Genomic DNA, 15,646 nt, shown 5'->3' with positions numbered 1-15,646 from the left:
TTTATAGACCCATCTGCTTCCAACAACTGATTTTCCAGGAGGAAGGTCCACCATTTCCCATGTGCCTGCCTCTGCATGTGCTTCCAATTCATCATCCATTGAATTTGCCATTCTGGAATTGCATCTCTGTATGTTTTTGGTTCATAAAATGACAAAATAGAAGACAAGGAACAGTGATAGTCTGCATACTTAGCTGGTGGTCTTCGATTGCGAGGTGGCAAAGAATTTTCTTCAGAATCAGGATCTCGTTCCTGAGTTGCACTGTTAGGTTGAGTCGTAGAGTGGTCTTGGTCATCCGTATTTGGTGGATCAACAACTAGAGGAGATGGACTTTCAGGAGTAGATATAGGAAAAGTGCTAGGATTGGATTCACTAGGAAATGGATCAGAATAAGTGAAAGACTCAAAAGATGATGATTTGCTGCTTGGAAGTGACCAGAATGGAACTTTCTCCCAGAATGTGACATGACGAGAGACACGAAGCTTTCTATTAACTGGATCATAACAACGGTACCCTTTTTGTTCAATACCATAACCAAGGAAGACACACAAGACATTCTTTTGACCAAGTTTATGACGTTCACGTTCTGGAAGGAGTACAAAACAAGTTGAACCAAAGACTCGAAGCTCAGAATAGTTTGGTTTCTTACCATAGAGACGCTCATAAGGTGACATTCCTCCTATGACAGTTGTTGGGACTCTATTGATGGTGTAGACTGCAGTAAGGACTGATTCTCCCCAGAAATTTGAAGGAACTGAGCCAGAAATTAACTGAGTTCTAGCTGTCTCTATAATATGACGGTGTTTACGTTCTGCAACTCCATTTTGTTCTGGAGTTTCAGTACATGACAGTTGAAGAATGGTGCCTTGGGTTTTAAGAAATTCTTTGAATGGATTGGAAATATATTCCCCTCCTTGATCAGCACGAAAAACTTTGATCACTTTACCAAACTGAGTTTTTATCATGGTTGAGAAATCAACATATAACTTAAGAAAATCTGCTCTAGAGCTGAATAGATATACCCATGTATAACGCGAATAATCATCAATAAAACTGACATAATACAAAGCACCTCCCTTTGACATAATTGGAGATTTACCCCAGACATCAGAATGTATAAGAGCAAAAGGTTCAGTTGAGACAGAAGTGCTAAGATTAAAAGAAAGAGCTGGTTGTTTTGCCAGTTTACAAGAGATGCAATTTGGTTCTTTATCTAACCGAGTATCTCCTAGTAAACCCTTATTGATCATATATGAAAGACGAGAAAAGGAAGCATGACCTAACCTAGAATGCCAAGACATGAAGGGAGATATTGACACGGTGCAGTGGGAGTAGCAGCTACGACATGACTTTTAGATTCCGCTGAGAGAGCAAGAGATTGAAGGAGATACAACCGACCAACTCTACGGCCTATCCCAACTAGCTTCCCGGTTTTGAGATCCTGTATAGCACAACCAAAAGGAAAACAATATGTGTTATAACCTTGATCACACAGTTGACCAACTGAAATAAGATTCATTTAATATTTGGAACAAGAAGCACATCTGGTACATAGAAGTTATTTGAATTGTTGACCAAGCCTATATGACTTGCAGTTACTGTTGATCCATCAGCAGTATGAATCTTAGGGGTGATGACAGGATGAAGACTTTCAAAAAACTTTTGATTAAAAGTCATATGGTTTGATGCTCCTGAGTCGAGAAACCATTTGTTGAATAAATACCTGAGGAGATAGAGAAGATGCAGCTGTAGGGTTGTTACCAATTGAGAGTGCTTGTTTAATCATCTCTTGAATATCAGCAAGGTTTGGTGCTGAACCACCACCAGGTACAACTAATGCAGATGAGGTTGTCGATGTTGCATATGGATCTGTTGCAGATGAAACTGGAGCTGCCGTAAATCTGGTAGGTGTATTGAATTTGTTTCCTCCATTAGCATTGATCCTTCTCATGTTTCTTGAGGTTGGTGAGGTGCAGAATCTAGATGAGTGACCAAATTCCTTACAATACCCACACTGTGTTGTGGGTGTGTCAGGTATTGTGGCAGCAGGTGATGTATTGGCCGATGGGAGATTGCAGTTCCTTGCCAAGTGTCCAAAGGTCTTGCAGTTATGACACTGTACTTGAGACATATCACGTTGCACTTGAGCATTTGAGTTTCTTGGAAAATTGTTAGGGCTGGATCGTGAGGGCACAACAAATACTCCTGATATCTCCGGTGTGATTCTTTTCCTTGTTTCTTCTATAATAAGTTCAGACAAAGCAACTTCCACCGTGGGAAGAGGTGAACGATGAAGGACTGATGCCCTAACAGACTCAAACTCATCACGCAAAGCCATTAGAAACTGAACTAAACGTGTTTCCTCTCTATACTTCTGCCACAATTCCAAATCTACGGTCCATATTGGTTCCATGAGTGCTAATTGATTCCAGATTAAAGACATCTCAGAATGAAAAACAAAAATAGACTGATCATGCGATTGTTTCATAGATCTAATATCTTGTTCGAGTTTATACCTCTGAGCAAAGTTGATTTGGGTGTACCTTTTCGAAAGAAAATCCCATGCATCTTTGGCTACCTCAAAACTTGTGAGTTGCATGCTTATGGAAGGAATGACTGTGTTTCCAATCCAAGTGAGAATCCTGTGATTGTTAATCTCCCATTCTTCTTTTGGATCCTTTTTCTGTGTTTCATTTTCTTTCCCTTTTTCAACAGAACTGCTTGTTGTAGGTTTCTTTTCTATACCATCGACATACTTCCACATACTCTTTCCTTTAAGAAAACTCCTCATGAGAAATGACCAGTGATTGTAATTGGTTCCATCAAAACGGACAATGATAGGTTGAGAATCTTCTTTTGACATGATTACTATGTTTTCTCTGGGTTGTATTTTCTCTGGATTGTATTGCAGCGGAAACTGGTTCTCAGATCTTTCCTAGCTCTGATACCATGATGAACATGGGCATAGAGATTCTAATGTAGTTTGAGAATAATTCTCTGTATCTTCATTGATAGACAAAAGCCTGATTTATACATGTTTACACAACTAGATAAGGCAAATAAAAGATACACCTAACAATATCTAGGATATATACAGAAAGACTATATATGCAGTTACAACCAAATAACAAACACAATAATGTCAAGATATATCATATCTTGACCATATCTTAACAATTTTCCGTATCACCAATTCTGTTGGAGAGTTTTGTCGGGTGTAACTTTTATTTGTCATATGCACAAAGTGTACTTGCAGCCTTGGGCATCTAAGAATGTTCTGCGAAACCGTATCATTATGGTCAGAGGTTTCAATGGAGACCTGTTGCTATTCAAGATGATGTTAATCAAGTGCAATCGCAAGTGCGTGAGGCTAAAGCGCGAATGGGTTTCACAAGACCACTATGTCTCCGTCTCCGGAAAAGAAAAATTTGCGGAGACGAATTATTATTTCACTATTTACTCCAACGTTGACCACGGGCAGCTTAACAGCAGTGGACGGAAAGTCCCAGGATCATCTTCTCAAATGCCTTCTTTTTCTCCTATGAAGAAAAAGTTATCTTCTCAACTGCCTCCTCCTCCTCCTCCTCCAGTATATTTTTACCAATTTCCAGATCAAGTTGAGAAATCTCAGCGTCGGATGAACTGAAGATGCTCAAATCTCCTGTTTCCGTTTCCATGGTATGTATAGAAAAGTTGGAGATTATTATGTTCAAGTTTTTCTTTGATTTGAAGGAGAATAGGTTGGGTTTATGAAGAAAAGGTTCCGGATTTACGGATCTACAATCTGATTTATGATTAAAATACATGGTTTCTGGTTTAAGTTGTTTACATATATATCTAACAATTTTAGTCAGAAGATTCGATTTTTGTGGGGTGACTTTTAATCTCATGATTTTAAGGAGAAAATATTGATTGATTCTTAAGTTTAGGAAGTAAAGCTTCGATTTTTATGTTGTGCTGGTTGTTCCTCTTATGATTTCAAGTCGTAGAGGTGGATTTCTGTGTTTGATTTCAATGATTTCAACGAGGATAATTGGAAATCTTATAACAATAAAGTTCTGATTTTTATGGTTCATCTGTGATTTGAATGAGAAAAGAATAGTTCTGGGGATGATTTCTATTTATCTCGGGATTATTTCATCCGGGGTCAGATTAGTGCATCATCTGGAAATTTTGCAACAAGTAAAGTTCTGATTTTTATGGTTCGTCTGTGATTTGGGATATCCTGTGGAGAATATGTTTGGTCTCTATTTTTATCTCAGGGATTATTTAATCTCTATCTCTATTGATACATTGATTTTTAGGGTAAGTAAAAAAACAGACAAGATATTCATGTTCTCTGTAACCAATTCTACATCTATTCCCTGATACTTAGATGATTCCAGAATGGTAAAACCAAAAATACCAATTGGGAGTTATCCACACTGGAGCCGTAGAGAACCATTAGTCTCATGGATTTCTTCTTGTACATCCTAGGGTCTGATTTACGCATCATCTGGGGCCTTGGGTGAACTCTCATCAACTGCTCTTTACTCAATGCTATCAAGTCTTTCTTAGTTTGTTATCGTTCCTTCTTATATTGGTTTTGTACCTAATCCGATCTTTGAAGTCACTATCCATTTCTCCGCTGCTGAGATGGTAAAGAAACTCGCCACCATTTCAAAGCTACACCTGAACTTATTTACATTAGAATTAGCAGGTTTAGTTCATCGTCTCAGTGAATGGATTTGTTGCGTCGAGGTGCACAAACATGTAGGGTTTGGTGCTGCTTGTCTGGTCTGGTCTGCTATTGTACTTGCTCTACAAGTATCTAGTAATAGTAACTTCACTTTGCCAAGTTTAAATTCAAAGAATTCACCAGTAAATATACCTGGATAAAATTCTGGTCTTTCCCGATTTTCGAACTGTATGAAACACGAGTCTTCTAGTTCTTAGCCGTTCTGTGGAGATTGCACTGAATGGACAAGAGATTTTCAATGCTTTAGTGTTTGATCTCTGGGTCTAAAAAAACCACCAAGTTGGTAGCTGGTTAAAGTTTTGTTCTTTTATCAGTTATACCTACGAAACATGGCTCTCGTAGTTCTGGGTCTTTCTGTGAAGATTACAGTGAAAAGTTGCGGGGTTTGCAGTTGAAGATGCTTAATACCACAAAACATTACGGGGTTCTGAAGAGTGCTGGTGATTGTGGGATATGATGAGCAGGAATGAGATCCGTACGTCTTGTCCTGTGCTGCACATTTTCCAGTTACATTTGGAGTATAGAGCCAGAGGGAAGTTGGTCACCAATCAAGACTCCAGTCATGAGGAATCAGGTAAAGCACCACTATTCTAGGGTTTTCAGATTCCAATTAATGCTTCCACCCCTTTCAAATTTCTTAGATTCTGCTGTTGGGATTTTAGATATATTGATAACTTTGATTCGATATTATAGTAATTTAGGACCCAATAAACATGTGAGGACTTAGGGCAAGTTGATTTATCAGAATAGGAAATTAGTAGAAGTTAATAAATCTTAAGTGTTATTTTCATACAGTGTGAATAAAAAAACGTTTTGGATGTGTTCAAGTGACTCTATTTCGGACAGTAGAACGGCCTAGCTACATGTTAAGTGCGAACTGGATTCACCTCATTTCTTCACCAACAACAAGGCTTACAAAAATCTACTATTTTATTATTTGCCACTAGTAAGGCCACATGTGCGATGCACATGCTTGAATTGGATTCTTTTAACAACACCAAATTTGATAATAATGGAAAAAAAAATCTTAAAATAAAAATTTAAAGATCTTTCCAAATATAAAATAAAAATAAAATCTTAATATAAAAATTTAAAGAGCTTTCCAAATATATTAATTTTGCAAAAATCCGATGTGTATTTTTAAAGATATCTAAGTTTTAACATTTTTGATCTATTTTTAAAACAACGGCATTCCTGTAAATATACAAATATTAACTAAAAGCTTAGTTAATGGGGGTATTATTGTCATGTGAAAAGGCTTCACCAAAATAAGGCTTCACCAAACAATTACCTCTTTTCTTTATATTAGTATAAGATATGCTTTACATCCTTCGCATATGTGGATTGATATGTCTGTTAAGTGCCGTTTAATGTACACTACTGAACTTGCTAATTATTTAGGCTGGACACATCGGTGCAACCATATTGTTGGAATCAGATTGTTACATTGAGGACAAGGTATCAAAAGGGTATAACAAAACTTTCTCAACTTGCTTTAGCTGTTGAATCACGCTCAACATCCTCGAAAGCAACAAAAGGGTATGCTAGCTTTCATTTTCTTCTAGTTTGCCACTGCTTTTCATTCATCTTGTTTGACTTTTAATTTGTGGTATGATTGTCTTTGCGATGTTAAGGTCATAATGTGGTCGTAATCGTACGCATGTAATATTTAAAAAAAAATCAAAACTGGGTGATTAAACTTTAACGGGCCATCGGCAGCTTACTTCCAGTTTCCTTTCGGAACAACTAGGAATGCTGTGTTCCTTTCCTTTATATACTATATAGTCGCTAAGAAAAAGTATATATTTTGTAATAATAGTTGGATAGTATAAAAGCACCTCTTGCATTTAGCTAAGGTCAGATTTTTAGCTATTTATTTCATCAACCTTCTTAGACATCTGGGTTTGGGGGGAGATGAACTATTCATTGGAGGTGCCACTGTTCTTTTCTTTATGAAAGCAACTTAAAATAGGAAATCAAGTGCTTTGGCCCTGGCTAGAAATGGAAGTTGATGATCATATAGTACAACTACTCCTAGAAACTTTCTTATTAATGCTCTACCATTCCTGTTTATTCTTGTACAAACCTTTAGTCCAAACAAGTCGGGGTAGGCTAGAAAGGAAACACAAGGATTTCCCAAGCGGTCACCCATCTTGTTAGTTATTGCTCCTCACCCTTTCCTAAGGATGGTGCATGAGGACTTCCCGAGCGGTCACCCGTTTTGGTACTACTCTCGCCCTCTTTTGATCTATCGCTGGCTCGCCACGCCTATCACAACCCTATTTTGATGAGGGAATGGCTGTGTTTATTACTGTTGGTTTGCCACGCCAATCACGAACCCTCCTTTATCCTGGCTTGGACAGGCTGTGCAGAAAAACTACACAGGCGGAGTTTGCTACTGTCATATATGTTGTTGTTATTTATGCAAGTTTGAATGACATGTATTCTTACTTTATAGTACTCTGTACAGGTCCCCGAGCCTGATTGAGGAGAGTTGATGCGTTTCTGAAGGCTCGTTAATTAGTATGGGAGAGGACAGGTACAACTCATCAGTGGACTGGACTCTCTTATACATTCAAAACAGGGGAGAAACTTAATTCAAAGAAAGACATTCAAGTGGAATGCTCACCTCGGCCTCATTGCTGATGTCCGCAACTATTAAGTATAGGTGTTTACCAGGTAAGTTTTCTTTTGGAATATAACAGCTTTAATATGCTGATATCTTATGAAGTGGTACTTCTTTTGGTGCTGAATACATGATTGAACATTTTATCGGGTGTATTTTAATAAATAGGCAGTTAATTGGCATATTTTTGCATGATGGTGCTTTTTTCTTTTGGCTGGTACCTGCAATATTTTTCTTTTGAAGGAAGTTGTACGTTTCATAATTGAGAAATGCTGAATCACCCATGATCGTCGTATTTTGAGTGGTCTCTGTTCATGATAATATGTACCCAAGCTCCCGATCCCTGGATAGATCCAAATTAAACATCGAAATACAATTAGAAAGGAGAAAGAGCTTTGAAAATTAAGCTGTGATCCCGTGTATAAACAAATAGTAATCGCCTCAGGCAATACTTATTAGACAAAATTCTCGGTACCCTTTCAATTCCCAGTTAGTTGAGTGTGTTATTAATAAAACATAATAATGAGTACTTTCTCTCAAGCTTGCAGTGTTTTTCAGTATAATCCTTGGTTTTAGTTTTTCTTATTATGGTATTTTTCCAATCTTCTCATATATGAGCATGTGCACCGCTCATTGTTGCTTTGTTGAACATGGAAGAGCTTCAGCCTACTTGCTTTGAGCAAAAGTTTTGCCTAACACAATACATCCATCTAAGGCTTGACCTGTTACTTACATAATACTCCTTATTCCTTACTGGTATATCAAGCTCAAAAGTACAGAGTGGTTGAATTGGAGGCTCATCGCTACCTGTAATGCTTTAAACCTATCGATATATTTTTTTATGATTTTCTTGAAACTTCCAGAAACTTGTTCATTTTGAACTTCTGGAGTTGCATCTTAGCTCCTTGTACTGAAACTCGAGTCTTGGGTGATATGGACCTCGAGCCTTATGTTTTTCTCGTCCAAAAGATGATTTACAGTTTAACTGCTTGTTTGAACAAAAGCTAACCCTAGAAACATTATTATGAGCTCTAATTCATCACATAGTGGAATGTCCTGAATAATTATATTTTAGATATTGCTCAAAACACCTTTTAGTTTTCCTATCTTCATTCATGCGTCCGTAGTGGCAGACATAAATTCTTTGACAACAGATCATCTTATACGAGGTCCCTGGCAGTGCCTCTGTGGGAAATACTTCCCAAATCATTGATACACCACAGATACAAGTATGACAGAGGGTGTGAGTTCTGCTATTTTCTAATAAAAACCATGGCAAATCCTGAATGTTAATGACTCAAATATGTCTCTGGTTCAGTGGGAGGTAAATGAGCTTTTCAGCGGTTTTATCTGTGTTATCTCATTGTTCCAGTGGTTTGTTTATGAGCCACTGGAGACATTTAGGCACCAGTTAGGGTGAATAGTTGGATCTTCAACTGTTGACTTGGTTTTACTTGCCTGTGTTTCATCTTCTCCAAGAGAAATTATATGTTTGGATCCTGCACAATTTTAATATTCTTGGAATAATATGATAAAGTTACCTTACAGAAATGAAAGTAAATATACCCACGATAGATTTTTAGAATAAATTAAGCCAGTATTTAGAAGTTCTTCAGATTTTTAATCACTAAAGGTTGAGACAGTCAAATGAATTGTTATCTTCGTAGAGATTGTTGATGTAGCTTACACCGTGCTATATGATAGAGTAATCCATTGAGCTTAGTTTGGATCTGTATCCAATTGCCCTGCCTTACTACTGCTAAAATAGCTTCCGTTGTGAGGCAGTTGCCCTTTTCACTTGCTGTATCATACTCCCTCCGTTCTTTTTTAATAGGCCAGTTTTGTTTTTAGCGAAATTTAAGGAAATTAAGAGAACTAATCATTGAAAGTGGTCCTCATGACACTTGTCAATAAAAGAAGTGAAGTGAAATGGTCCCCATGACACTTGTTAGCAAAAGAAGTAAAGTGAAGAGGTCCACATGACACTTGTCATCAAAAGAAGTTAAGAGAAAAGTGGTCCCAAAAAATTAAAATAACATTTGACTTTCCCAATTAGGAAACTTGCCTATTTTTTTGAAACTTTTATTTATAGAAACTGGCCTATTAAAAAAGAACGGAGGGAGTAGTACGGTGAGTGCAGAGTTGGATATTTTAATTTTTCCAATCCATTAGATTTCTTCTTAGTTTGAGTCCTGATATGGCTCAGATTGAAAGTTATAGCTTACAGAGTTGTCTTTCTAACTACAAAAGCAATCTCCCTTAGAAAATTATAAATGCAATCCGAATAAGACTGTCTCCTAAACTACTTATTGGTAACTGCACGGCTGATTTGTCGAGTTGATCTTGGAAAGTAATTTACATTGTTGCTGTATATTGGATCTTGCAGGATCCTGTCATTGTATTTTATGTATATGGTGTTGTTTCGCCTACTAATATTTTGATTATTTTGTTATGATTAAAGGAGGTTTTCGTTTTTGGATCATTCGTTATAGAGGATGTCAGTTTATTCAAAACCCAGCATCCGCTAGTCAGCCTATGGAAAAGAAAGAAGTTCAGTTTAGTTCTTTAGACGCAGCAACAAACACAATCAGGATGATGTTTCTAAGAGGGCAAACATATCAATTCACCAAACTCTACAAGAAAGGAAAATCCACTCCAGAGTGCAAATACAACAAATGACGAGCAGCATAGTGTGTCTGGAAGTATTGCATATGGAAATGATACATCTTCTTCCTCCAGTTACTCTCCAATTGACGACGGGGTAATAGAGAGAATTAGTGCAAACAAGTTCATTATGTATATCCAAAAATAGAGAAAGTGCGCAGAAGCAATCAATTTCAGACCTTGGTATGGAATAGAAACCGTCACCTCTTACCGGAAGGAGATGGATGTCACCGATTCATCAAAAGGGTTTGTTATCTATAGTCCTGGTGCATCCGCTAAAGCTCTATTACCTTGAGGTTTAGTCAACTCAGGGAATCTAAACTTTCTCAATGCATCACTGTAGGCTCTGCCACCTGTTCTCCATAGGCTCAACTTCTGCAGGAACTAAGAGTTTGTGATTTTCTAAAGGTTTGTATCCTTTATTTTGTTCTTTTTTATTTGCTTTCATATCGAGCATAGTACTAAGCATCCTTGTATTGTGAATGTTTTTTTGGTATGTACTATTAGGTGGAATGCTGTATAAGTTTCTTTAGAGTTATAAATCTCATTAATGTGATCCTTACTATAACTTCTCTTTTTTTGCCAGATCGGATATCCTAATTACATGCGGTTATTGAGTTTATCTCTCATTCTGAAACTAGGAGCTTGTGATATTCTGAAGGTTCGTATTCTTTATTTTATTCCTTTTATTTGTTTTTCATATCGAGCATAGCACCAAGCATCCTTGTATTGAGAATGTTTTTTTGGTATGTACTGTTAAGTAGAATGCTGTATAAGTTTCTTTATAATTATATATCTCATTAGTGTGATCCTTACTATAAGTTCTTTTTTTTGCCAGATCGGATATCCTAATTACATGTGGTTATTGAGTTTGTCTCTCTTTTTGAAACTGTTGCTGATGCAAGCTTGAAGAAGTCCCAAATGGTGCTAACTCAGACTGGGATGCCTTTCATCCCTCCATATTTGAGCCGGTTTTGAATAATTTCACTCCTGAAATACCAAATAGTGTCAGGAACGCCAAGGTTGGTATTAGTTTGCATTCTCTCTTCCCTTCTTATATTCTTTTGTTGCCTCTCCTTATAATTGGTTGTGTAGAAGAGATTGTGTTGCTCATAATTATTGATAGTTGAGATCGACCCATCCATTGTAATTGTATTTAATGGCTTTGATTAATTTTGCCTTTGTATACTGCGAGCATGTGAAACAAAATCTAGGGGCCTCTTGTAGTTAGAGCACCAGGCATTTAGACATAACTGATGTAGACAATCATGACTATCTTACTTTTCGGACCTTCGATTTGTGAGCTAAAGTCAAGTTGGCTGTCGAGTTAAGTCTGTCGAGTCCTTGGCAAAGGGCAAAACAACTTTGCTGGAGATTGCTAGATTTTACCCATGCCTAGCTTTGGTAAGATTTTGAGAGAAACGTTTCCATAGCCGACTTTAAGTAGGCAGAATGATAACAAGAATGGTGATAAACATTGTGTTAGTCTAACAAGAATGGTGATAAATATTGGTACTCAAACTCCGTTTCTTTTTCAGACGAGAAGATGCTCAGAAGTTTCTCTGTTTTGTGATGGATCAAATGCATGATGAAGTACTTGAGCGTTTTGGTCACTTTTGGTGACTGGATCTGTATGCTTATTTTTAATTTGTAATTCTTTCATGCACATCAGTATATCTGTGTGTAAGTCCATGATTTCTACTCTGCCGCCGAGATAGAGGTATTTGTACACCTCCCTAATTTATGTTGTTGTTGTTATGGCAATTGAATAATATCAATTTTCTTTGATTGTTTTAATTCTGCCGAACAGTTTCCTCTCAAGAACTTAGCAGTATAAATTGTATCTTCAGTAGGATTTAGAAGTGGAACTTGCAAACATAAATTCCTTGCTAATGTTAGGATTCACAAAAGAGATATAGTGGGGGCAGTTCACCATTTTAAACAGTTCTTAGAAAATTAAGTTGGTAATATATATAAAGCACTATCGTATTGCCTAAGAATAAAATATGGCTCCTTTAACTGTATGTATGGCTTGACGAGCAGGCTGTTTCCAATTGTCAACCAAGTATAATTGTTCATTCGTCTTTAATTTAAAGTACATAGAGTTTGAAGATCCAGAAAGCCTTTGTTCCTCGGTGCTTGGTTGTGTGCACATATTCACAGTATCTTGTATGTGTTGAAAAAAAATCCTTTATTAGGTAATTAGATTTCGAAGTGGCATAAAACTCATAACTACTGATTATCTGACACACCCAGCATTCTTTTGATACCTTGGGTTGATATATCTGACATAAAACTCATAACTACTGATTATCTGACACACCCAGCATTCTTTTGTAAGTTAGTGTTGGACATGGTTAGTAAGCTTTCAGGTTCTAGTGCTAACTCTGTTTTTGTCTTAAAATGTGGTTTTTAGTTGCTTTCAGTAACTTAGTTGAACCTTTTATTATGTGCGGAATTCTCAGTTTTACATTTCTGTTTGGTGTTGGAATGTAGGTTCTTGGTTTGGAGAGGTTAAAAGCAGAATGACGAGCACATGGATTGAAATGTGGGGGGAATTTTACAAGAGCGTGCTTCTAGGCTTTCCCTTCTCAGAACCACACCTGTAAGTAAACTTCCAAGCTCTTGGTAAAGAAATAGATCTGTGTTTCATAACAGGGTAGCTACATAGATGCAATCTTTTACGTAAAATCTTATGCCTGAATACAGATACTGAAACTTCAGCTTCCAATACAGATTACTATTTCTATAGAACTTTAAAACATCTATTAGAATCCTTCCAAAGAGGTTCTTGGCGAAGAAATAGATCTGTGTTTCATAACAGAGTAGCTACATAGATGCAATCTTTTACGTAAAATCTTATGCCTGAATTCAAATCCTGGAACTTCAGCTTCCAATACAGATTGTCATTTCTATAGAACTGTAAAACATATATTAGAATCCTCTGGAAATTTTCAGGGACCAACGTCAGTAAGACAACGTCGCCCACACTCTAGAAGTAAAACCTGTCGGTCAAGCCATAGCACTAATAAAGCTAAATGTTGTCAACGTTTCTATTTGTCTGCACTCTTCTTTTCCTTGTCGGTTTTGGTATACCAGACCCCATCTTTGTCTGCCCGCACTGCTTTCTCAAGCTCCTTGGATGGAGGCAGCATTTCAAAACTGCAATCTTTCTTCGGAAAATCCTCCCACTTTGCAAGGATATTAGCAGGTTCATTTCCTCCGCGCAGTATTTGAGTCACAATTATATCCTCAAAATGCAACATCAGTAAGTGTATTTCTGCAATTAATTTCTTAATTCTTTTTGGTGTGAGTTCCCCACGTAGAATTTTAGTTAAAATCTCGTGGTCCATTTCCAACCATACCTTCTTGAACCCTGCCTTTTTTGCATATGCCAGACCACGCTTAGCAGCTATTGCTTCAATTCTATAAGAGTCGGTTGCTGTTTTTTTTTTTACTCTTAGATGCTGGTTCTTTTGTACTCTTAGATGCTGGTTTTTTCTTAGCTTCTCTTTTCACTGGTAAATATGGCACTTTTAGAGGTGTTTGAAAACCTAGTAGAGGTTCCCCATCAGAGTCTCTAAAAATTCCAGCCCCTGTGGCTCTCGCCTTCTTATTTTCCTCCTCCTCCTCCTCCTCCTCATCATCATCCTCTTCCTTGGGTATTTTAATACTGCCATCGGTGTTTAGCTTGACCCACCCTTTCGGTGGTTTCTCCCACTGAAAATGGTATACTTTGCCTCCGTTGGATGCTTTACATATCACTTTAAAAATATCACGTACTGTTTGCCGCATTCGGAGCTTGCGAAACATGTCAGACAGCTGCTCTAGAGTAGTAGAACTCATCGACTTGTTGATGCGCAGTTCTGGGAAAGCTCGAACAGTTGCGCGTGAATAAGGTGCTGATAAGGTGCGTGTGAATAAGTACATGATTGTGAAAATTAAGTAAATTAACTTCAGGTACGAGAGTAATAATCACTTCAGGTACAATAGTAATACAATTTCAGAAGCATGTGGGTAGGAAGAAGATTACGCAACTTCACTACAATTATCTACTGTTTGAGCTTATGTGCATACTATATAAATCGACCAAAGATAAATTCACACAGGCAATAATAACCTTGTAAAGTCAGAAGGAAGAAAACTTATGCAAGTGGCTCATACAATTATCTTCGTTGCAGGTGTTAAAGTCTGTACAGCAGGTGGCCAGCAGCATCACACCATCAGAAAATCTTATCTATTATGAGGTATGTGGTGCTTGTATGCACCTATGGACGTGTTTAAAATCTAAGTCGTTATGCGAAGAATACAGGTTAGAACTACACAGACAAACCCCTTCAACAACTCTATACCATTACCTTGATTGCAAATAAAGAGTACTATGAGTCCACTGGTCAAATGAAACATACATTAAGTTATAAGTACAGAGGGACAACCCAGATGGAATTGCAGATGGAGAGAGCTATGAGTTCAGTGGTCAAGTGAGACATAAAGCAAGTCATAAGTACACAGAGACAGCTCAGATGGAATATCTAAAAGTATCTGAATGAGTGAATGTTATGTATCATACCAGTACGTGTACGTCTGGGAGCGTGAGCGCTTTTTGGCACGGTGGTGGGAGTGGGAAGCGAACCATCTTGAGTTGAGTGAATGGCTCTAACTTCCCAATGCTTTGGAATCAAACCATGTGTAGTCGAGTGAATGGCTGTATGCTTGGGAGCGATTTTCTGCACGACGGCGGGAAGCGAATCATGTGTAGACGAGAGAATGGCTCTAATTCCACGGGGCCTTGGCATCGGAGTGGATCCGGAAACTGCAAATGGAAGTTGACTTGATAATTTAGTATGTATTCAATAATCAAAGCTGTTTTGATTAACAATCTCCTGTTTATTCAGTAATCAAAGCTGATTTTATTAACGATCTCGTAATAATTCAGTAACTATCTCGTATTTCTGATTTGACTAGTAATTAATGTAAGAGAAAGACTTAAATCTTTAACAGTCATTCAGTAATTAGAGCTGATTTGATTAACAATCTTGTAATATTCAGTAATCAAAAGCTGATTCGACTAGCAATCTCGTATTTCTGATTTGACTAACAATTAACATAAAAGAAAGACTTAAATCTTTAACAATTAATAATATTCTACAGATTTACCAGCATTTGAGAAACCTTTTAGCAATCTCCCCAGCATCTTGATTTAGATCTAGATTCCAGAAGCTCTGTGAGAAAATAAAAGCCAAAAAGGAGGAGAGAAACGGGTTGGTGGATTAACTCGTGCGAGGGAAACGAAGGAGGAGGAGGGGGCGTGATAAATATTTTTAAACTGGGGTGGAAAAAGTAAAAGGAATTGGAAACTCTCACGAATCGTTTGCTAAAAAGCCGGAGAGACACATTTCGTATTCGGTCTTTTCACAGATTCGTCAAACCATCTCTGGCCAAAAAGCATATGCTTGCATAACTGTACACTTCAAAATGACACATAATGGGTAGAGATGACTAATTCATTCGCGAGAGTTTGTTCCTCCTGCCACGATGGTAACTGTCACACGCCCATTTAATCGCCTAAAATTTTCATGGGACATGACCGGTAATACTCCGTGGTTCAGTGACTCAAC

General features: G+C 37.5%; 1 long non-coding RNA gene across 4 annotated transcripts; it reads left to right on the top strand.

The window, feature by feature from the left end:
• The first annotated feature begins 3,466 nt into the window (after nt 1-3,466).
• Nucleotides 3,467-15,103, top strand: LOC113331117. Of its 4 annotated transcripts, XR_003350707.1 has the most exons (11): nt 3,467-5,312; nt 6,140-6,277; nt 7,209-7,417; nt 9,826-10,274; nt 10,372-10,436; nt 10,615-10,689; nt 10,867-11,050; nt 11,567-11,748; nt 12,525-12,633; nt 13,893-13,938; nt 14,210-15,103. It is a non-coding gene; the product is annotated as an uncharacterized LOC113331117 (long non-coding RNA). The 4 variants fall into 4 exon arrangements; XR_003350708.1 differs by lacking the exons at nt 13,893-13,938; nt 14,210-15,103 and adding an exon at nt 12,738-13,885 and having other exon boundaries at nt 3,469-5,312; XR_003350706.1 differs by lacking the exon at nt 13,893-13,938 and having other exon boundaries at nt 3,472-5,312.
• Nucleotides 15,104-15,646: the final 543 nt, after the last annotated feature.

This window comes from Papaver somniferum, unplaced genomic scaffold (genome assembly GCF_003573695.1).
Source record: "Papaver somniferum cultivar HN1 unplaced genomic scaffold, ASM357369v1 unplaced-scaffold_125, whole genome shotgun sequence".
NCBI classification, from domain to species: Eukaryota; Viridiplantae; Streptophyta; class Magnoliopsida; order Ranunculales; family Papaveraceae; genus Papaver; species Papaver somniferum.
Note: the sequence above shows the minus strand (reverse complement) of the source record. Positions and strands in the feature narration are given on the sequence as shown.